This window comes from Cimex lectularius, unplaced genomic scaffold (assembly GCF_000648675.2).
Source record: "Cimex lectularius strain Harlan isolate CLEC.00 unplaced genomic scaffold, Clec_2.1 scaffold33, whole genome shotgun sequence".
Lineage (NCBI taxonomy): Eukaryota > Metazoa > Arthropoda > Insecta > Hemiptera > Cimicidae > Cimex > Cimex lectularius.
The window spans coordinates 1,906,375-1,925,025 of NW_019392683.1; the positions used below are offsets into that span (position 1 = coordinate 1,906,375).

The 18,651-nt window shown below is 34.4% G+C and overlaps 1 protein-coding gene across 2 annotated transcripts in view; it reads right to left on the reverse strand.

Annotated features, from left to right (window-relative positions):
• The window catches only part of LOC106662603 (dual oxidase maturation factor 2), a 103,468-nt gene extending 88,524 nt beyond the window's left edge, over positions 1-14,944 (reverse strand). Inside the window, exons 1-2 of one of the 2 annotated variants that reach the window (XM_024225695.1) lie at positions 14,843-14,944; positions 14,708-14,781 (exon numbers count right to left, since the gene is read on the reverse strand). The gene's annotated coding sequence lies outside the window, so the exon portion shown is untranslated. Of the gene's footprint in view, positions 1-14,707 lie in introns of both variants that reach the window. The other variant, XM_014386802.2, reaches the window with a different exon arrangement.
• Between the last annotated feature and the right edge of the window lie 3,707 nt (positions 14,945-18,651).

An 18,651-nucleotide genomic window follows, 5' to 3' on the forward strand; every position in this document is an offset into this window, starting at 1 on the left:
CAACGTCGGAGACGTAAAAAACAATCCCCTGCGGCGTGTGCGAACCTTGCAAGGCAGGATTGTATTCCTGATCTGCCGATGGTATTTAAAGAGAAAAGGAAAGTTTCCTTGATAAGGACTCGTGTACCGGAGGTTAAATCTGATCCATTTCATATCTATTCGTCTCGAAAAGAAAACAATAAGAAGTTCTTACATCAAGACTATTATAAGAACATATTTTAAAGTACAAAATCTCTCCAGATAATTTGAAACAGAAAGTTAAACAGTGGTCTCCTGTACGTTTGACTATTATTTAAGAGAGAAGGAGAAATCGATGCCTTTTTTTATAGACCTTGTTTTGTGCCGAATTTGTCCAAAATTGTAAGTATTCGTGTGTGTATATATTTTGTAAATATGAACAAAGATGTTTTATCGTGAAAATTTATTAAGTGACATCTTCCTGTTTTTACTCAAAGTTGAAAACAAGGATTTGACCAATACCACTGTATTTTGTTTTTAAAAAAATTAAGAACCACCTTGTAATTAAAGTAAATTATGCCTACTTTGCTACAAAAAATGTCCAGATTTCATACACATTTATTAAATTCACTAGTTTTTGAGGTCCGCTTGACCAAATAATATCTTTCAACTAATTAATCTGTATTTAAGGTATCGGTTGAGATAAAATAGTCAGCGTCACAAGCAGGATTCGAACCCACGACCTTTGGCTAAATACGTCGCTGCTCTACCATTTTGTGCTATCGTGACTTCGATCCACTCGGACACTAACTTTCCATCTTATCCTCACCTTTTCAATTTTCCCTCCTTTCTGCCATTTTTCAAGTGTCGTATGAAAAATGGCAAAAAGGAGGGAAAATTCAAAAAGTGAGGTTGAGATGGGAAGTTGGTGTCCGAGTGGATCGAAGTCAGGATAGCTCAAGTGGTAGAGCAGCGGCTTATTTAGCCGAAGGTCGCGGGTTCGAATCCCGCTTGTGACGCTGACTTTTTTATCTCAACCAATACCTTTAATACAGATTAACTAATTGAAATACACATTTATGTTGGCCGTTTAGAACATCAACAACAACAAAAATAGAAAAAGGTAACCTGTTTTACGCTATCGTGCAATACCGATTGACGAGAAAGTCGTTGAGAGAAAGTGAAACTGAAAAGAAAGGAAGAAGGGCCCGCCTTTCCGAGTATGCAGTCGTTGATGATCCGGGCGAGAGGGATCGAATGTGACATCATTGGAAGAAAGTAGCATGCCCCACCAATTCAGCAATCGTGGCGTAATTCTTCAAAATTCTGACGCGAAGAAACTTTCGATTAATAAATCCACGTGCGACGTGACACCCGGCAAAGACGTTGTACCAAATGTCCCTCATAGAAAATAGAAAATGAATGTTTGTCTTTTTTTTTAAATTCTGACCAATGTTTGTTTTCTGGTGACCTTTCTGTCAGAAATTCTTTTTGCCATTCTATATTTATTGGATAAAATAAGTCTGTTAATCAAGCCATTTATGATTTTTTTTTCACTCAAAGGGTAATTTGTTCTCAACCCTACTCAAAAAGCTTTCAAGGTGAAAGTAAAATGAAATTAATTAACCGATAGCAGTGGAAATCAACCAGAAACCAGCTAAACGATTGGTAGGACAACTGTAAATAGTTTTGTTCTAACGGAGCCAATAAAGCTATCCAATTTTCAGACGGATCAATGCAAAATTAACAAAAAGCCTTCATTAAAGGTAATATGTTTATATTTGAAACAAATGAAGCAGGTCAGTAAAAATTGTATTCATTTACAAAGCTCTGACGGTCTTTTCCTCGCACTTTCGCAAAGAACATGTCTTACAAACAAAAAATAATAAAAATGAATAAAAGAAATCAATAACAGAAGAACAAGGTAAACTATAATTTTTTTTAGACCTCTAAAATGCTGTGGCAGTCTTCTTCTTTTTCGGACAATTTGTGCTAGCGCTTTCCGCCAAACATAGCTTTTTTTAGCAAAGGAAAAGCCTTAAAAACAAAAATTACTTAAATAAAAAAGAAACAAGACAAATCAAGAGCTGAAAAAAGGCAGAACTATAAACTTTTTTAGACCTCTAAAAAGCTGTGACAGTCTTCTTTTTTGGAGACAATATGGCCTAGCTCTTTCGGATAAATATAGCTTTTTTTAGCCAAGAAGAAATCTTAAAAACGAAAAAATTGCTTAAATAAAAAAGGGACAAGACAAATGAAGAGCTGAAAAAAGGCAGAACTATAAAAATAGTTCAGCTTTACAAAGCTGTGATGGTATACCTCTTTCCGGTATGCCTAATTTCAATCATTTGGCTAAATATAGCTTTGTGAGTAAACAACAAGCCTCAAAAATAAAAATAATTAAACAAACCAAGAGTCGAACACACAAAAAAAGAGGAAAAAAAAAAGAACTATAAAAATTGTACACCTCTACAAAGTCGTGACGGTCTTCCATTCCTGTCAATCTCTTCTAGCGCTTTTAGTTCCATACAGTTTTCTTAAGCAAAGAACAAGCCTTAAAATCGAAAAAAAGGAAAAAATGAATAAAGCAAATCAAGAGCAGAAGAAAAAGGCAGAAATGTAAAAATTATGCATCACTACTTTCTGGTCAATCTGGTCTACATCTTCTGGTTGAATAAGCTTTTTTTAGCAAAACAACAACATTTTTCCCGATAACCTCCAATTTGAACACACAAGAATTCGTACTATGGCTAATATGCAAGATCATAAGGCCAATAAAAAAAAAAATAAATATAAAAAAAATGCCTTAAAAACAAAAACTAACCAAATAAAAAAAGAACATAAACTTATCAAACAAATGAATAATAGAAAAAAATGATAGTATACTACTTTAAATTCAACGGAGAAATACGCAGTAATATATATTTGAATATATTTAAATGAACTGAAAAAATGAACTAACAATCATCTCAAGCACTTCGCTGGATTTAAATGTGAAAGCAGTTTTATATTTAAAATTAAGCACAAAATTAAGCCGTAGAAAAACAAGATTGATCCAGTTTACAAATTTTAAATGTTAGAAGGCGGTGTATTTTTTTGTCATTGGATTTTAATGATTTTGCAAGTGAGGAAACCTAATTGTTGTACTGATTCTGGTACGTGCTTTATTCACCCGAACGTACTTGAAGGACGAGTGGCAATCATCCAAGAAAACATTCTAAGCATTTGATGGGAAACTGTGATCAGTTTCATTCTTATTACACCAAATTAGCCTATCTAAAATTAGAAGGAAAAAAAAACTGGGTCAATTAGGGTAGAAAGTTCACTTTTGACATGGACTTATATGTATTGCGTCCTGTATATAGTTAATGATAAAAAATCGAATCCTGTTTCAAAATTTCCAAGAATCTTGATACATGTGTGTTTTTTGTAAGTTAATCTAATTTCTGAAGGTTTTGTTGGCAAAGAGGCCAAACAATTTGGAAATTTTTGTAAAATGTAAGAATTTTGTGGGTATTAACATTGTACAGTTTCATTCTAACCTGAAACCGGGTGGTCCTTTTTTATACAGTAATTTCAGCCTTACACATGGCTAAGTTTGTGAAATATTTTCTACCAATTTAATTAATACAATATAAAACATTCTACAACTGATAACTAGGATATCAACCATCTAGCACACCTACCAAATAAGTTAACTAATCAGAAGAAAATTTATGACTCATCGAGGTGGCCGGTGTGACCGAAAAAAAGCGAAAAGCTATATCTGACCGCAAAAGTTAACCGCAACAGAACCAGGATTCTGGTTGGACTCCTGTCAAAGCACTACCTCTAAGAAGGTACTTGAACTGGAGAGAAGTACTGACAGAAGAAACACCAGAAGAAATTTTTGATGGGGCGTCGGTGGCCGCAACGGTTTAGGCGTTGACACGGCGCTCATCACTGTAAGGGAAAGGTCCCGGGTTCGAATCCAGCGGCCCAGCATCGAGCCCGACACACTTACAAATGGGCTTTTTTTTTTTAAAACACCGGCACCATGAGGGTTTCCTCTCCTGAGGCGAAACGTCGTAAAATAAATAATAAAAGCTACTAGAGATATTGTTGTAAGGATAGATTTGCTGACTTATTTAGAAGTCAATTTTCAACTTCACAAAGAGATTTAATCGAAATTGGTCGATTATATACCAATTTAAGGTATATATGACCAAACCTAAATAGCCAGTATCGACTGACGATGATCATTATCATAAAACCATTTCCGATGGATATTCTATAAAAACATTATTTGAAACGTATTAGGTGTTACCATTTTGAAATCAATCTTACATTTGTGAATAAACTGTGATCAACATTGACCTGGTCAATTGATAATCAAAATGAACTGTGAAATTCGACTAATGGTCAAACTCTTACACGTTATTTTATTAACCCTACGAGAGAAATTGTTTTAAATATAAACTGACTTATTAGAAAGTCGATTTTCAACTTCACAAAGTGATCTAATCGAAATTGGTCAATTATGATCATATAATATGACCAAAAATAAATACTCAGTGTCGAATTACAATGATCATTATGATAAAACCATAAATAAATAAATAAAATTAATTTTTGACATCACAAAATGGCATTGTAGACCAAACCATTTTACTAAACGTTAATTACTTTTAATTTTCACAATTATTCAGAAATTATTGTACATTTATTGAAAAAAAATCCCACCCTCAATGGATTGCAGTTATGAACATATCATTTTTAAATATAAATTAATTACTGTTCTCTTTTCCCCATTCTGATTTTTCTGGGAAAAGGTGTTTCAAAAATTGTTTATTCATGTATTTATTATTTGGCACAGGCTTAATTAATCATTTTTATGAGGGCCATTTCAAGGTGTTTCGACGAAGCACGGGCGATAAATCATTTTGATCCAATGGACGAAGTAAAAAAAAAACTTAATTGCAAGCCGATTAATCAATCAAAAATCGAAAAACACATTAACTAAAGGTTGGATGAAATAGCCAGAGAGATGGAATTAAGCCCCATAAAATTTAATTTATTTTATAGATTACTACAATAATTGGACAAATAAGATAGTAAAACAAGCCATTCTAACTTTTAAAAAAATACAAAACCGAAAACATTAGTTTGAAAATTTGAATTTGAATTCGGCCAAAACCTACACGACCATCACATTTGTCATCATCAGGAAGACTTAATCAAGACGGGAGTGGGTTGTTGATTCCAATCAATCCATATTGATAAAACGTTGAAAAATGTTATTAGCATTTTAAATTATCATGTTTAGAATTATTCCTATTGCCCATTTATGCTAGTTAATCAACATGCAACTATTTGAAAATATGATTAAACCTTTAAAAAATTGGTTTGTGAATTTGGTGATATTGATGTTTTTTTTACGAGGGTTAGCAACAGCAGAGGTCATATAAACCCTCAGGGTGCCGGTGTTTTAAAAAAAACGCCCATTTGTAAGTATGCCGCTGGATTCGAACCCGGGACCTTTACCTTACAGTGATGAGCGCCGCGTCAACGCCGAAACCTTTGCTGCCATCGACGTCCTTAATTAAAATTAAATCAGTCCACTTTGCACTTCTGATGTAATTGTATATTAAAACTTGGAACGAAACCCTTCAACTCTTGAGGAATCTCCTTCAAATTCATTTAATCCCATTATTAACCTGTAATTAATCAATCCCCATATGTTTATCCTATGCAATGTACCAATTCACCCTAAATTTAGTTGCCGTTTCTATTGTTCCTGCAGTATGTAAAATAATTGTTGTTCCCATACTTATTTTTTATAGAGTACTATTTATTTAAACTTAATTGCAGCAATTGTTTATCGATAAATGTGATATAGGGGGAGTAAATCATTTTGAAGAGGACCCAGGTGGCAGCTTATTTATATAGCCTGAGGGTTGGACGATTTTTATTCACGAGAATTTTCGCTTGTTTTGTTTGCGAAACGAGATAAAAGTCGAGCAAGAATGCGACGTATTTCAACAAAAAATTAATTGTTAGCAGGTCATTTCGTTTCAAATTGGTTCAAAATCGGCTCGGATCGCATGGGAATTTTCCCCCTTTTCAAGTCGGGCTTGTGCAATTCACTTTTCCATTGTTCCCTTGTCCATAAGGGCTCTCACAGTCATTTGTCTAGTGTGCTAATTAAAAAGTAAGTTTCACATAAAAAAAAGCATTCAAACTGTCGGTTTTAGCGTTTCCCCGTTGAAAAAGCGTATTTTTTAAACTATAATCATCCTTTCATCAGGCTAAGTGATGTAATTAATCAATCGTAAATAGCCTACTCATTCAACCATCATATCATGATGGTAGTTTGAATCGTAACATTGTAGAGAAACGTAAATGTCGTAGAAATAAATGATTCATTTAAAAAAAAAGGTCGTTCCGTCATTAACTATTTATCTTTCACCAAGCCTACTGGCTAACATTTGAAAGAAAGGTTTTAAAATAGTTTCAATTAATTAATCTTTATGTAAGGTATTGGTTAAGATAAAAAAGTCAGTGTCACGAGCGGGATTCGAACCCACGACCCTCGGTTAAATATGCTGCTGCTCTACCACTTAAGCTATCATGACTTCTGATCCACTCGGACACTAAGTTCCCATCTCACCCCACCTTTCGAATTTTTACGATATCTCAAGTGGCAGAGCAGCGGTGTATTTAGCCGAGGGTCGTGGGTTCGAATCCAATCTCAACCAATATCTTACATAAAGATTAATTAATTGAAATACGTTACTTGGTCAATCGGACCACGAAATCATATGGTTTTAAAATAGTGTTCAAAGATATTGTGACAACTTGTATTATTTAATTATAATTGTAATTATAACATTACAATCTATCTATAGTATAAATATGTAAAAGTTCTAAAAATTTAGATTCTAAGATAAAAACAAAACTTAAGCCTAGTAGGTTAAGTTTTAAACACTCCTACGGCAGTTGTCGCACTTATTTCATACCCAGCTTCACGTGGTGATTTCCAATTAAATTCGAACTGAAAAATTAAAAAGAAACCATTGTTAGAAGAGTTTTATGATCGCACACCTTGGCTGTTCAAGGGGTCAAAGTTTAAACGATATTCAACCACCCCAAAGTTTACAATGATGATTCAACATGGATGAGGTGTAGGAGAAGGTCAATTGGGCATGTTTCTCACGATTCGCACCTACAAGGAGCCAAGTGCTGTTTATTTTTGTACATTGGGTGGTCGTTACCATTATCGACGTTATTTTATTTAGAAAAATATATTCCATTTATATTTATTAAATATGTTTTTCAAATATTATTCGCGTAAATGATTTTATACCATTTGCAATTTTTTCCAGTCGCATTATTATAAAATTAAATTGATCTATTTAATTTGGATTGTATATTAAAATCAAGGCAGAATCCACGCAATTCCTTGGTTGACCTTTCAAAGAATTACCTTCTAATTAAATTTATAGTGAACGTGATAAAACAACATGAACCTCATCTTGTTATCAATAATAACCCATTTATCCTAAATTTACCAAATTAATTTCTTCAAATTTGTGCAATTTATATTGAAAAATGTTATTAGCCTTTTAAATGATCATTTTTAGAATTTTTCTCTCTGCCCATAAACCCTATACAGTAATTAAATCAGCATATAGCAAATTTGTTTAAAACTAGGAAAAAATGGTTCAGTAAAGTTATATATGTAAGATAAAATTCGATCCCAGGACCCTAAGAGACAAATAAGAGATCCTGACGACCTTAGCACCACTTCTTATTTAAAAGGTAAATTGATCTACTTAATCTAATATAATTGTATATTAAGAATCAGGAAGAAATCCCTCTGTTCCTTGGCAGAGCTTATTAATTTCTTCAAATAAGTTCAATTTATATTAAAAAAATATTATTAGCCTTTTAAATTATCATTTTTTAGAATTTTTCTCCCTGTCCATACACTCTATATAGTAATTAATCAGCAAATAAACGTTTGCAAATTGGCATTAAACTAAGAAAAAATGGCTCGGTAAAGTTGTACATGTAATAAATTGCAACGACGGTAGGATTCGACCACAGGACCCTTAAGAGACAAATAAGAGATCCTGACGACCTTAGCACCACTTCTTATTTAAAAGGTAAATTGATCTATTTAATCTAATATAATTGTATATTAAGAATCAGGAAGAAATCCCTCTGTTCCTTGGCAGCGCTTATTAATTTCTTCAAATATGTTCAATTTATATTAAAAAAATGTTATTAGCCTTTTAAATTATCATTTTTTAACAATTTTCTCCCTGCCCATAACCCTAAATAGTAATTAATCAGCATATAAACGTTTGCAAATTGGCATTAAACTAAGAAAAAATGGCTGGGTAAAGTTGTACATGTAATAAATTGCAACGACGGTAGGATTCGACCCCAGGATCCCTAAGAGACAAGATACTGATGACCTCAGCACCACTTCTTATTTAAAAGTTAAATTGATCTACTTAATCTAATTGTATATTAAAAATCAAGGAAGAAATCTCTCACTTCCTTGGCAGAGTTTTCGAGAATTAAATTAAAAGTTGAGCTTAAACAAATATACTTTCCATCCTATTATCCTGTATAGCTTCCTATTTATCGTAAATTTACTATATTAATGTTGAAATTAATTACCATGAAATTTTGAAAAGTGTTATAAGTTTTTTCATTTACAATTTTCTCCCTATCCATGTCCTGCTATCTGGTAATTAAATCATCAAGCAAATGTTTGAAAATTGGTTTTAATTTAACAAAACCAATAGAAGCTCTGGCGTCCCCCAAGGGAATATTCTTGGTGACATTCTTTATACCATTTAACACGCTGAATTTCCTGACCATCATTACCACCTACGCGGATAACACCACAATTTTTGTCTTCTAATCCGAATCCTATCCAAGCTCACCTTGAACTTCCCAGCAAAATAAGTGGAGGACAAGACTTAATGGTGAAAAATGTGTACATTTACATTGATAAAACTGTCTTACTATACAACAACAACAAAGAGCTTAAGACTATACCTAGACTGCAGAATAACGTGGGATCCCTACGTAAGACTTGAGATAAGAATTTATGAGCAAATTTAGGTAACTGCAAAGTCTGTCAGGACCACAATATGTTTCAACCGTCAAACTCAATATACTTAATATAAATAGGGAGCTGACTGTGGAGTTCCAAGTCATTCGATATCCGGATCACCCAATCTTCAGACAAATCGTCGTCAATGTCTACAACGATCACATTATTCCGTGTACAACTGATCCGACGGCATTTCCAAAAATCCCAAGCTTTCCATCCATACTCTACTGCCTAAGCTCTCTCTACACTTTCCCATCCCGGGGAACCAACCACGTTTCCTTAAATGACGACAGCCTTGAAACCTCGCCCCTTCATTCTTCATATTAAGTGCCCGCGTGAACTAGTTTCTGATGACACGTGTCCCACGAGTGCAGTATCGTAAAGCATATTTGTAAAATTTATTTTGTTTGTACAGTCTACGTTTTCAATAATTCCTAAGGTATTTCTATTAGGTTTTCACAATGGCTCGGTCAGAACAGGGTGAATAGAAATTACAATTGGTCTGAAAATTCCAAGGGCGAAGCTGGTTTCGAACCCTGGACCTCTAATTGAAAATGACAAATGAAGAGACCCTGGCGTTCTAATCACCCTCTGCGGCCTTTGTATTGTTAAAATTAAATTATTCTTTTAACCCTATCGATATCAAAGGTTGTCCCATGTTACAAAAACAACAAAACCCGATTGATTAAAAATGAAAGTGCAATGGTCCTACAAAGTCAGGCCTCGCGTTAACCCGAGAGAATTTCGATGTTTTTGTCTCCGGGTGACCGTTCAGGACGGCCAAGTCGCTCACGAACTTTTGTTATGCACGAATTAACTCGGAGTTAAGTAAGCCGCGGATAATTTTCGTGTCGGTGTAGATCGTTCTGTCGGGGTCGGACGAAGGCCTTTACGAATGGTGCAACGGCGACAGACTCACTTTTAGTTTTGTTAATTGTGAACTCCTTTTCAAAATGGCGCCAGTTATAATTGCTCAAGTTTTGCTGTTATTTGGTAAATCGTCGTCGTTAACGATTCCTGGCGGAGGTTGAGACTGTAAATTCTAACTAATCAGCGATAACGTTGATTTTTGGATTAAGATTAAAAATATATATAACGTCAACTATATCAAGCCGGATCGTTTCTGGTTCACTTGTTCTCGCTCTTGCGGCTAAATATAGCTTTTTATAGAACAACATGCCCTATATAGGAAAAACATAACCAAATACAAAAGGAACAAAAATTAATAAAACTAATCAACAGCCGAAGAAAATGTCAGGACAGTAAAAATTGGACACATCTGCAAAACTGTGATAGCTTTCTGTTTGGTCGGTTCTAGCACTTTTACCGAACACCAAATTTAAAAGCAAAAATAAAATAACCTAAAAAAATAATAAAACTAATCCAGAGCAGGAGAAAAAGGCATAATGTTAAAAATTGTTCATCTCTACAAAGCTTTGACGGTTTGGTACTTTCCGGGTCAATATGGTTTTTTTCGTAAATATAACTGTTTTTAGGAAGCAACATACTATAACAATGAAAAAAAAAACTTGGATAGAGAAATATAAATTATGTGCCAAAAAAATTAATTTTGTCTCTATCACAAAACCTTTTCTACTTTACTATTAGACCAATAAATCTTTGGTACAGCTTATAACAATGAAAAAAAATCTTGGATAGAGAAATATAAATTATGTGTCAAAAAATTTAATTTTGTCTCTATCACAAAACCTTTTCTATTTTACTATTAGACCAATAAATCTTTGGTACAGCTTATAACAATGAAAAAAAAATCTTCGATAGAGAAATATAAATTAAATCATTGGTACAGCTTTTCCTCTCATTTTTCCAGTAGGCCTGTTTTCCCGTTTCCGTTTGAGTTACTGGATAGTTTCGGACCGTCTACAACATTGTGGGTAAAATTGGATAAAAAGTATTCCTGTCTTACAGGAGGTTGAGGTGAAGGTTAAAAGGAGACTCTACTTTACGGACCATGAGAACTATTGGTCAATTGGTCTAATATCCATTATTTTCTAATGCTCTTCGTTAAACTTAAGGCTTTTTATCAGATCCAAAATTAAGAGCTCACTCAACCTTCAGACCTATGCATTTCTTTTCCAAGGAGTAGTTTGTCAGCCTCCATAGGTCATCACCAACAAAGGACATGCTCCGCTGTCTCTTCCTCTTCCTTGGACTTTGCACACGCTTGTTTCTGCTGTTCGGAGATCTACGTATATGCCTCCGAAGTCTGTGGTGTCAAGTAGCAGACCGACTTTAATTCTACTTATAGGTTTAGTAGTTCTTCCATTAGTTTCTGAGATGTTCCTTCGATGAACTTATTCGCATGCCTCTGTCCTGGTATAAAAAAAATTGAACCGGGGACTTATTCTTAATTCACTGTCTTTTCAATTAATTCATTTAGTATGTCTAAAAAAAGGGTATTTTTGTTCATTTTTATCGTCCAACGTTTGCTCCATTCGGCTATTCGTTGGACGTGTGCATAGTGTTCATTCGAGGAATTTACAAGATTGGAAGATTGGGATCAGAGGAAAGCACGGCTTTTTCATCTTCAAAGGATGCAAGAGGGTTGAGGGTGCAGTTGGGATGTCTGAGGTGTACAGGAGGTACAGGAATGGCTCGAGGACACTGCTCTGTGACACTCCCGCCCCCACAAGGCTGTAGTCGGACCTTAGCAAACTCGAAAGAATCGTCCTGTGAGGTAGGAACGAAGTATCGAGTAAAAAAGTGTTTGGAAAAATGGTTTTAATTTGTATTGGTGATCCTCGTGCTACATGCTGTCGAACGCTTGTTACACATCTACCAAAACGTCACCAAATTGGTGGTCTGGGAGACGATTGAAAGAATTAAGTGAAGAGATCAATCGTTTTTCCGAAATTAGCTGAGATTATTTTCATTCTGAAAATAGTTTTACATTTACTAGCCTGAAAAATGGAGCTACAGAAGTTACAAACTTTGGTCTCTATTTAATATGGATTTCGTGAGTTTATCAATTTTTTTCAATTTCATCTTTTTACAAAGCTAAATAATTGAGTGAAGAATGCCAAATATTTACATGCGTTTGCATTTTTATTTTTTGAATCCATTCCTTTAAATGTACTGAACAACAAACTAAAGATTTATCAAAGATCAATCACCCAAAGAATTTTCAACGTTTTTATCCTCTCCTATAATTCTTGTCTGCTCATTCGCGGTAGTTTTACCTGTCAGAGGTGCCGATTAAATTCGAAAACATTACCCAAAAGGACACGGTTAACACAATAACATTCCAACGACTGAAAATGTCGAAAGTCTGACAAAGAAGACAACCGAGAATAGGCCGGGGTCAACTACGCAAAGCTGGATGTTTATCGTATTTGGTTCATCACGTCCCGTATCTCAACAAAAATAACACAAAAAACTAAATTTCACTAACATACTTTTCACGTTTTCAAAGCACGATCTTCGTTTATTTTCCCTCTGCACAGTTTGACATTGCGAGACCGAATATCCCAGGCACTTCACAACAATGTTTTGTTGATTAAGCGGGAAAAGATTATTTTGACATTTGGAAGTACGAAACCAAGGGAGCCTATTGGGAAAGAAACGAAGAGCTAAGCTGGAAGCGTAGGAGAGAGAGAGAGAGAGAGAGAGAGAGAGAGAGAGAGAAGAGAGAATGAGAGAGAGAGAGAGAGAATGATAGGGGGTCAACAACGGAGGTTTATCGCTTTTGCACTTTCACCTACAACGGAAAGCCTCGGTGCATGGAGGCGCCCGTTTTACGATTACGAACACGAAGCATGTGGTACTTCAGACCACCACCATAAAATTCTCTGGAAGAAGTTTGTAAAAGAAAGCCCAGGCTGATGATTGCTGCCCAATCCGCAAGAAAATCATTAATGATCTAAATATCTGGGGGGAGGGAATACTCTCTAAGCTTGAAAGATGGTTGTATACAAATCTTGCATTTAAGCCTAATATACTTCTATACAAAATAAATAAATGTAATAAAATACATCATTAAGTAGCAGGTGAATCAGACGAAAATGTTCAATTTTTGCCTAAGAAAGTTTTAAATATTTTTTCTATAAATATTTTTTTCTGATAAAAAAGGATAACTTATAAACAAGACATGCTAACCAATCCGCAAGAAATCATTAATGATCAGGATGTCAAGGAGAAAATTACTAAGCATGAAAACGAACTGTTTGTGTACATATCTTGCATTTAAACCTGATACAGTTGTATAGAAAATAAATGTAAATAAATACATCGTTAAGTAGCCGTGAATAAAACGAAAATGTTCTATATTTGCCTAAGAAAGTTTGAAATATTTTTTATTGTATTGCATTTATTTTTTTAAAATATTTTTATAAAGTATTGATTATTTTCTATTTGTTATATAATAAGAATTAATAAACCAGTTTTGTTTACCTATGCAATCCTGAGCAAATTGACTTCGAATTGGTCAATTTAAAAAAAATCCTTATTGTTCAAGTGCGATAAACCGTAAAGTACGAACGTAAATGGTTTAAAATTACTAGCAGGATAAAGAATAAATTAATTTGAAAAACGTGAGAAAGAAAAAATATATACAAGGATTTGTATACAAATCTTGCATTTAAACCTGATACAGTTGTATAGAAAATAAATGTAAATAAATACATCGTTAAGTAGCCGTGAATAAAACGAAAATGTTCTATATTTGCCTAAGAAAGTTTGAAATATTTTTTATTGTATTGCATTTATTTTTTTAAAATATTTTTATAAAGTATTGATTATTTTCTATTTGTTATATAATAAGAATTAATAAACCAGTTTTGTTTACCTATGCAATCCTGAGCAAATTGACTTTGAATTGGTCAATTTAAAAAAAAATCTTTATTGTTCAAGTTGCGATAAAACGTAAAGTACAAACATAAATGGTTTAAAATTACTAGCAGGATAAAGAATAAATTAATTTTAAAAACGTTAGAAAGGAAAAATATATATAAACGTATAATAATACTGTAAAAAAATAGAAACGAAACAATTTCAAATAAAACAGTTTATTTTTAAAAAATGATCTTTTTGATCTCCTCCAAGGAAAAAAATTAAACGATCTCTGTTATTATCATAATAATTTTATTATAGATTTATAGCTTGTTTTACTTTGTACTTTGACTTTTCACTAAACCAACAATCATCAGCTTTGGTAAGATTTTATCTATCAACTACACAAACGTCCAAGTTTGAATTTGGCGAGCATAAATTATTTATATAATTCTACTACGCTTAAACCGTTTTTTAAGCCTGTTTTCGTTGTGAAAGTTTCAATTTTTAATTAATTAATCTGTCAGAATAATAAGCGATTTGTTTATGTCTGACATGACTTAAGTATGTTTACACTTTTTTTTTGGGGGGGGGGGTTAAAATAACTTTAGTTTATTACTGTAAGGTCCTGCATGTTGTTGTTTGTTTTTGACTTTTAAAAGTACAAAATTATTACGACTCCTATATTAATGTGATTATAATTAACTGAAATTGTGAAATCTAAAAAATCATTTAATACAAGTTTTTGTACAAAATTTATTTTAAAAGATAATTTTCTAGTTGATTAGGCGAGATTTTCCACGGGAGAACTGAAGACGCACGAAAATGGAAAAACAAAACACAAATTACCTTATAAGAACGTGAATCCGGGACATTTTCCTCTTTCCTAGTTTCTCCTTGACCCGACTGCCTCTTGTATCTGTCTGTTATCGTGTATTTTTATTTACTTTTATATTTTTTTAAAAATTTTATAAATTCACTCACAGCACTCGCACTCCAACTGACTGTCGGATTGGAGAAAGTGAAGAGAACTCCCCACCTCCGTGTTCTCGACTTCTCTCGTTCCCCGGCTCCCTTCCAGAACGAGGCTTTGGAAAAAGAGAAAATTGCCAAATTCTAGGCATTTTTCTTTCGGCATTTCCTCAATAGCGCTTGACACGTTTACAAATCCGTCAACAAGGGAAATCCGACGTTTTTTTTCCAAGCACAAATGAGACAATGGAATGATAACATGCTCACTAGTCGCAATGAGAATCTTAAGAAATAAACTAAATAAATAAAAAAAATAATAGAGAAGAGTTTAACGCTTAACTATCTGCTGGATGTCGCGGTCAGGAGTCAAACCAATTAAATATATAATCATTTTTCAGTTTAAATATTACATATGGTTTTTCTTTTTGAATGTTATCATTTATCAAAATGTTAAATTTTTAAACATTTGGCAACAGCGAAGAGACCGATAACGTTAATTTATAAGACACCTCGTGCTTATTTTGTACATAACATTGTTTGCGCTAGACTTATATATAGAAGATAAACATGTCCCGTTGGTCTCTTAAATAAAATTTTACAATCGTATCTAAGATAGTCGTCACCTATGGAGGGTACTACGAGGCTTCGGAAAAATTTCAGGTCCACAGTTTATTAAAAATCACTACCGCAGAAGTAATAAAAAAACACTTGTATTTCTCAAGTTGGAAAACTAAAAATGTGTAAAAAAAAATATAGCAGGATTGTAGGACGTTTCAGCCATAGATACTGGCAACCCTTTTAGTTTTTTTCTATTAATTAAATTTATTTATTAAAACTGGTCTTATTAGAGCAACCATTAATTTTACAATAATATTATAGAATAAATAAATGTTTACATTCTTATAAACCCATTGGTACAGAAAGATTTACATTTCACTATTCACTATTCATTTTTAACTACACAATTTCATATGGCTTTGTTCTTTGTAATCTTTTGACCATGTTTCGGTTATGTAAGAGTTTGGTCGCTTCCACATTCTCGTGCCTGGTGTTTGGCGGCAAATTTTTGTATTTCCGCCGTGATTTCAGGGATCTTCAGGTGGCCATTCACGATCGCTCCAAGCAGTCCAAACGGAGCGACGCCGTTCCAAAAACCACGTCAATGGCAAAACTGAACTGGCGTGCCCGGCTGTGCCGAATATTGAGCGGTCCAAACTCCATCGCGCCACTCCAAAAATCTACGGCGCGACGACGGCATGGCGCGTTCGTGAATGGAAAAACCTGGCGTGGAGGGTGTGGATTTTGGCGCGCTGGCCTGGTCGTGAATGGGAAAACTCTCGTTTTTTTGGCGCAGTCTCCGTCTTTCTGTCACTGAGCAAACATCTCCGTCGTACATTCTCAAAAAGTCAAAAACGTTTATTCTTTATTGGTAATGACATCCAATCGAGATTATATTGTTGAGGTGATTGAATTGTATGAAAGTGTACCATGTTTATGAAAGTGGTGGACAATGATTATATTACCACGATAGAAATAAAAGAAATTCATTCTCAACCAGTTGGTCGACGTTTTCAAAACAAAGGATACAAATGCAATGAGAGATGCGGTATTGATAACCCCTAACAATGATCAAAAATCGTAGTAGAGAACTTAAGTTCTTTTTGGTTCATCCCTGTAGCGAGAAATCGTAATGTGGTTGCCAACCTTTCATGTAGTGATGATTTCTCTCATGACTGTCTTTTGTTTTCAAGCTGTGTAACAAGCTGGAGTAAATGTAAATAAGTTAATCTTTTTTTGTAAGGTTTTGGTTGAAATGAAAAAATAGTGTCACGAGGGGATTCGAATCCACGACATTCGGCTAAATACGCCTTTGCGCTAACCACTTGAGCTATACTGACTTCGATAGTTCCATCCACTCGGGCACCAACTCCCCATCTCAACCTACAACCTTTCGACTTTTCTCTCTTTTTGCCATTTTTTGGTGTCGGAGAGGATCGAAGTCACGATAGCTCAAGTGGTAGAGCAGTGGGGTATTTACCCGAAGGCCATGGATTCAGATTCCGCTCGTGGCACTAGCTTTTTCATTTCAACCAAAACCTTACAAAAAAGATTAAATAATTGAAAGAAGTAATTTGGTCAATAGAACACTAAATATAATGAATAAATAAGACGTTTCATCCATCCTTAAATAGTTCCTCTAATCAGCGGGTTCAAGGTAAAGTTCTTTCATCAAATTGATGTGGGTATTACGGCTTCTGTTCAGGAGCCACTTCTTACACCATTTTCTCTTCGATTTTTTGCTTTTAATATGTAAATAAACAGAAGAGTAGCACAAGAGATCGTCATCCATTTTGAGAAGGTAATTCACTGGTTGACGTTCGGAGCGACTGGCTGTGGAGCGGTCGTGAATGCCCCTCAAATTTCAGGCACTCCAAATGGGGCTGTACTGCTTGGCGCGGTTCCATTTGGAGTGATCGTGAATGGCCACCTTTAAGATCCCTATGTAAGTCCTTATTCCTTATGTACTGCTGTATCGCTTTATGGTATAGTAGTTCCCTTTTAGTGAAGAAGGAATATATCCAAAGTTTTTCTTTGGAAAAGTTTCAAAAGCCTACCACATTTGTATTTTTAAAGTTGGAAGACCATAAGTGTAACAAAAAATTAGAAGCATGGGGGGATGAATTTTGTTGCATAACAAACTGCCAAAAACCTAGATACATTATCAATGGAATAAGAATAAGCCCTCAGTTCAGTGGGATCGTATACCAGAATAGAAGCATGCTAAAAAAATTCATCGAAAGACCATGTCAGAAACTAACGGCAGAACTACTAAACCAAGGATGTGTTAGGATTAGAATGATATTCACTAATTTCGTGGTCCGCTTGACCAATTAATACATTACAATTAATTAAGGTTTTTAGTTGAGATGAAAAAAAGCTAATGGCACGAGAGGGATTCGAACCCACGACCTTCGGCTAGATACGCCGCTGCTCTACCACCTGAGCTATCGTGACCTCGATTCACTCGGACATCAACTCCCTATCTCAACCCCACCTTATGAGTTTGAGTTGAAAAATGGCAAAAGGAGGGAAAACTCATAAGGTGGGGTTGAGATGGGGAGTTGATGTCCGAGTGGATCGAGGTCACGATAGCTCAAATGGTAGAGCAGCGGCGTTTCTAGCCGAAGGTCGTGGGTTCGAATCCCTCTCGTGCCATTAGCTTTTTTTCATCTCAACTAAAAACCTTAATTAATTGTAATTAGAATGATAGTTGAGCTGATGACTGGGCGCTGAAAATTCAGTGGCATGTGTATAGACTTGAATAGCAGGAACAAGCCGGTGTAAGGTGCTGTGAAGACCTAGGTAGGAAGGATATAGTTGGGAGCTTTTAATAAAGCTTTAGGATCTGATAAAAAAATGTTTAACGAACAGCTTTAGATAGTAATGGAAACTGCACCATAGACGAATATTTATCATGCACCGTAAGGCAGTAAAGTCTAACTTTTACCTTAACCTCCTGTATGTCTTACTGCATTAGAGCTTGAGATGCCCAGAGTTTGAGTTTGAGTTTATTTATTAGATACTTTTACTTTTACATACATTTTGTACAAAGTGACTACAAGGGGAAATGTCTAAGACATTATACATCCTTGTGGCAGAGGGCTTAAGTATATTTACAATATTTGTTGATTTGGCCTAGAAAAATAAGAACAGTGGTGAAAATTATACTAAAAACCACTTGCAGAAAGAATACATTAATAAATAGGGAAGTTACAAATAATTAAATATATTATAAATTATAAATCATAAGTCATTGACTA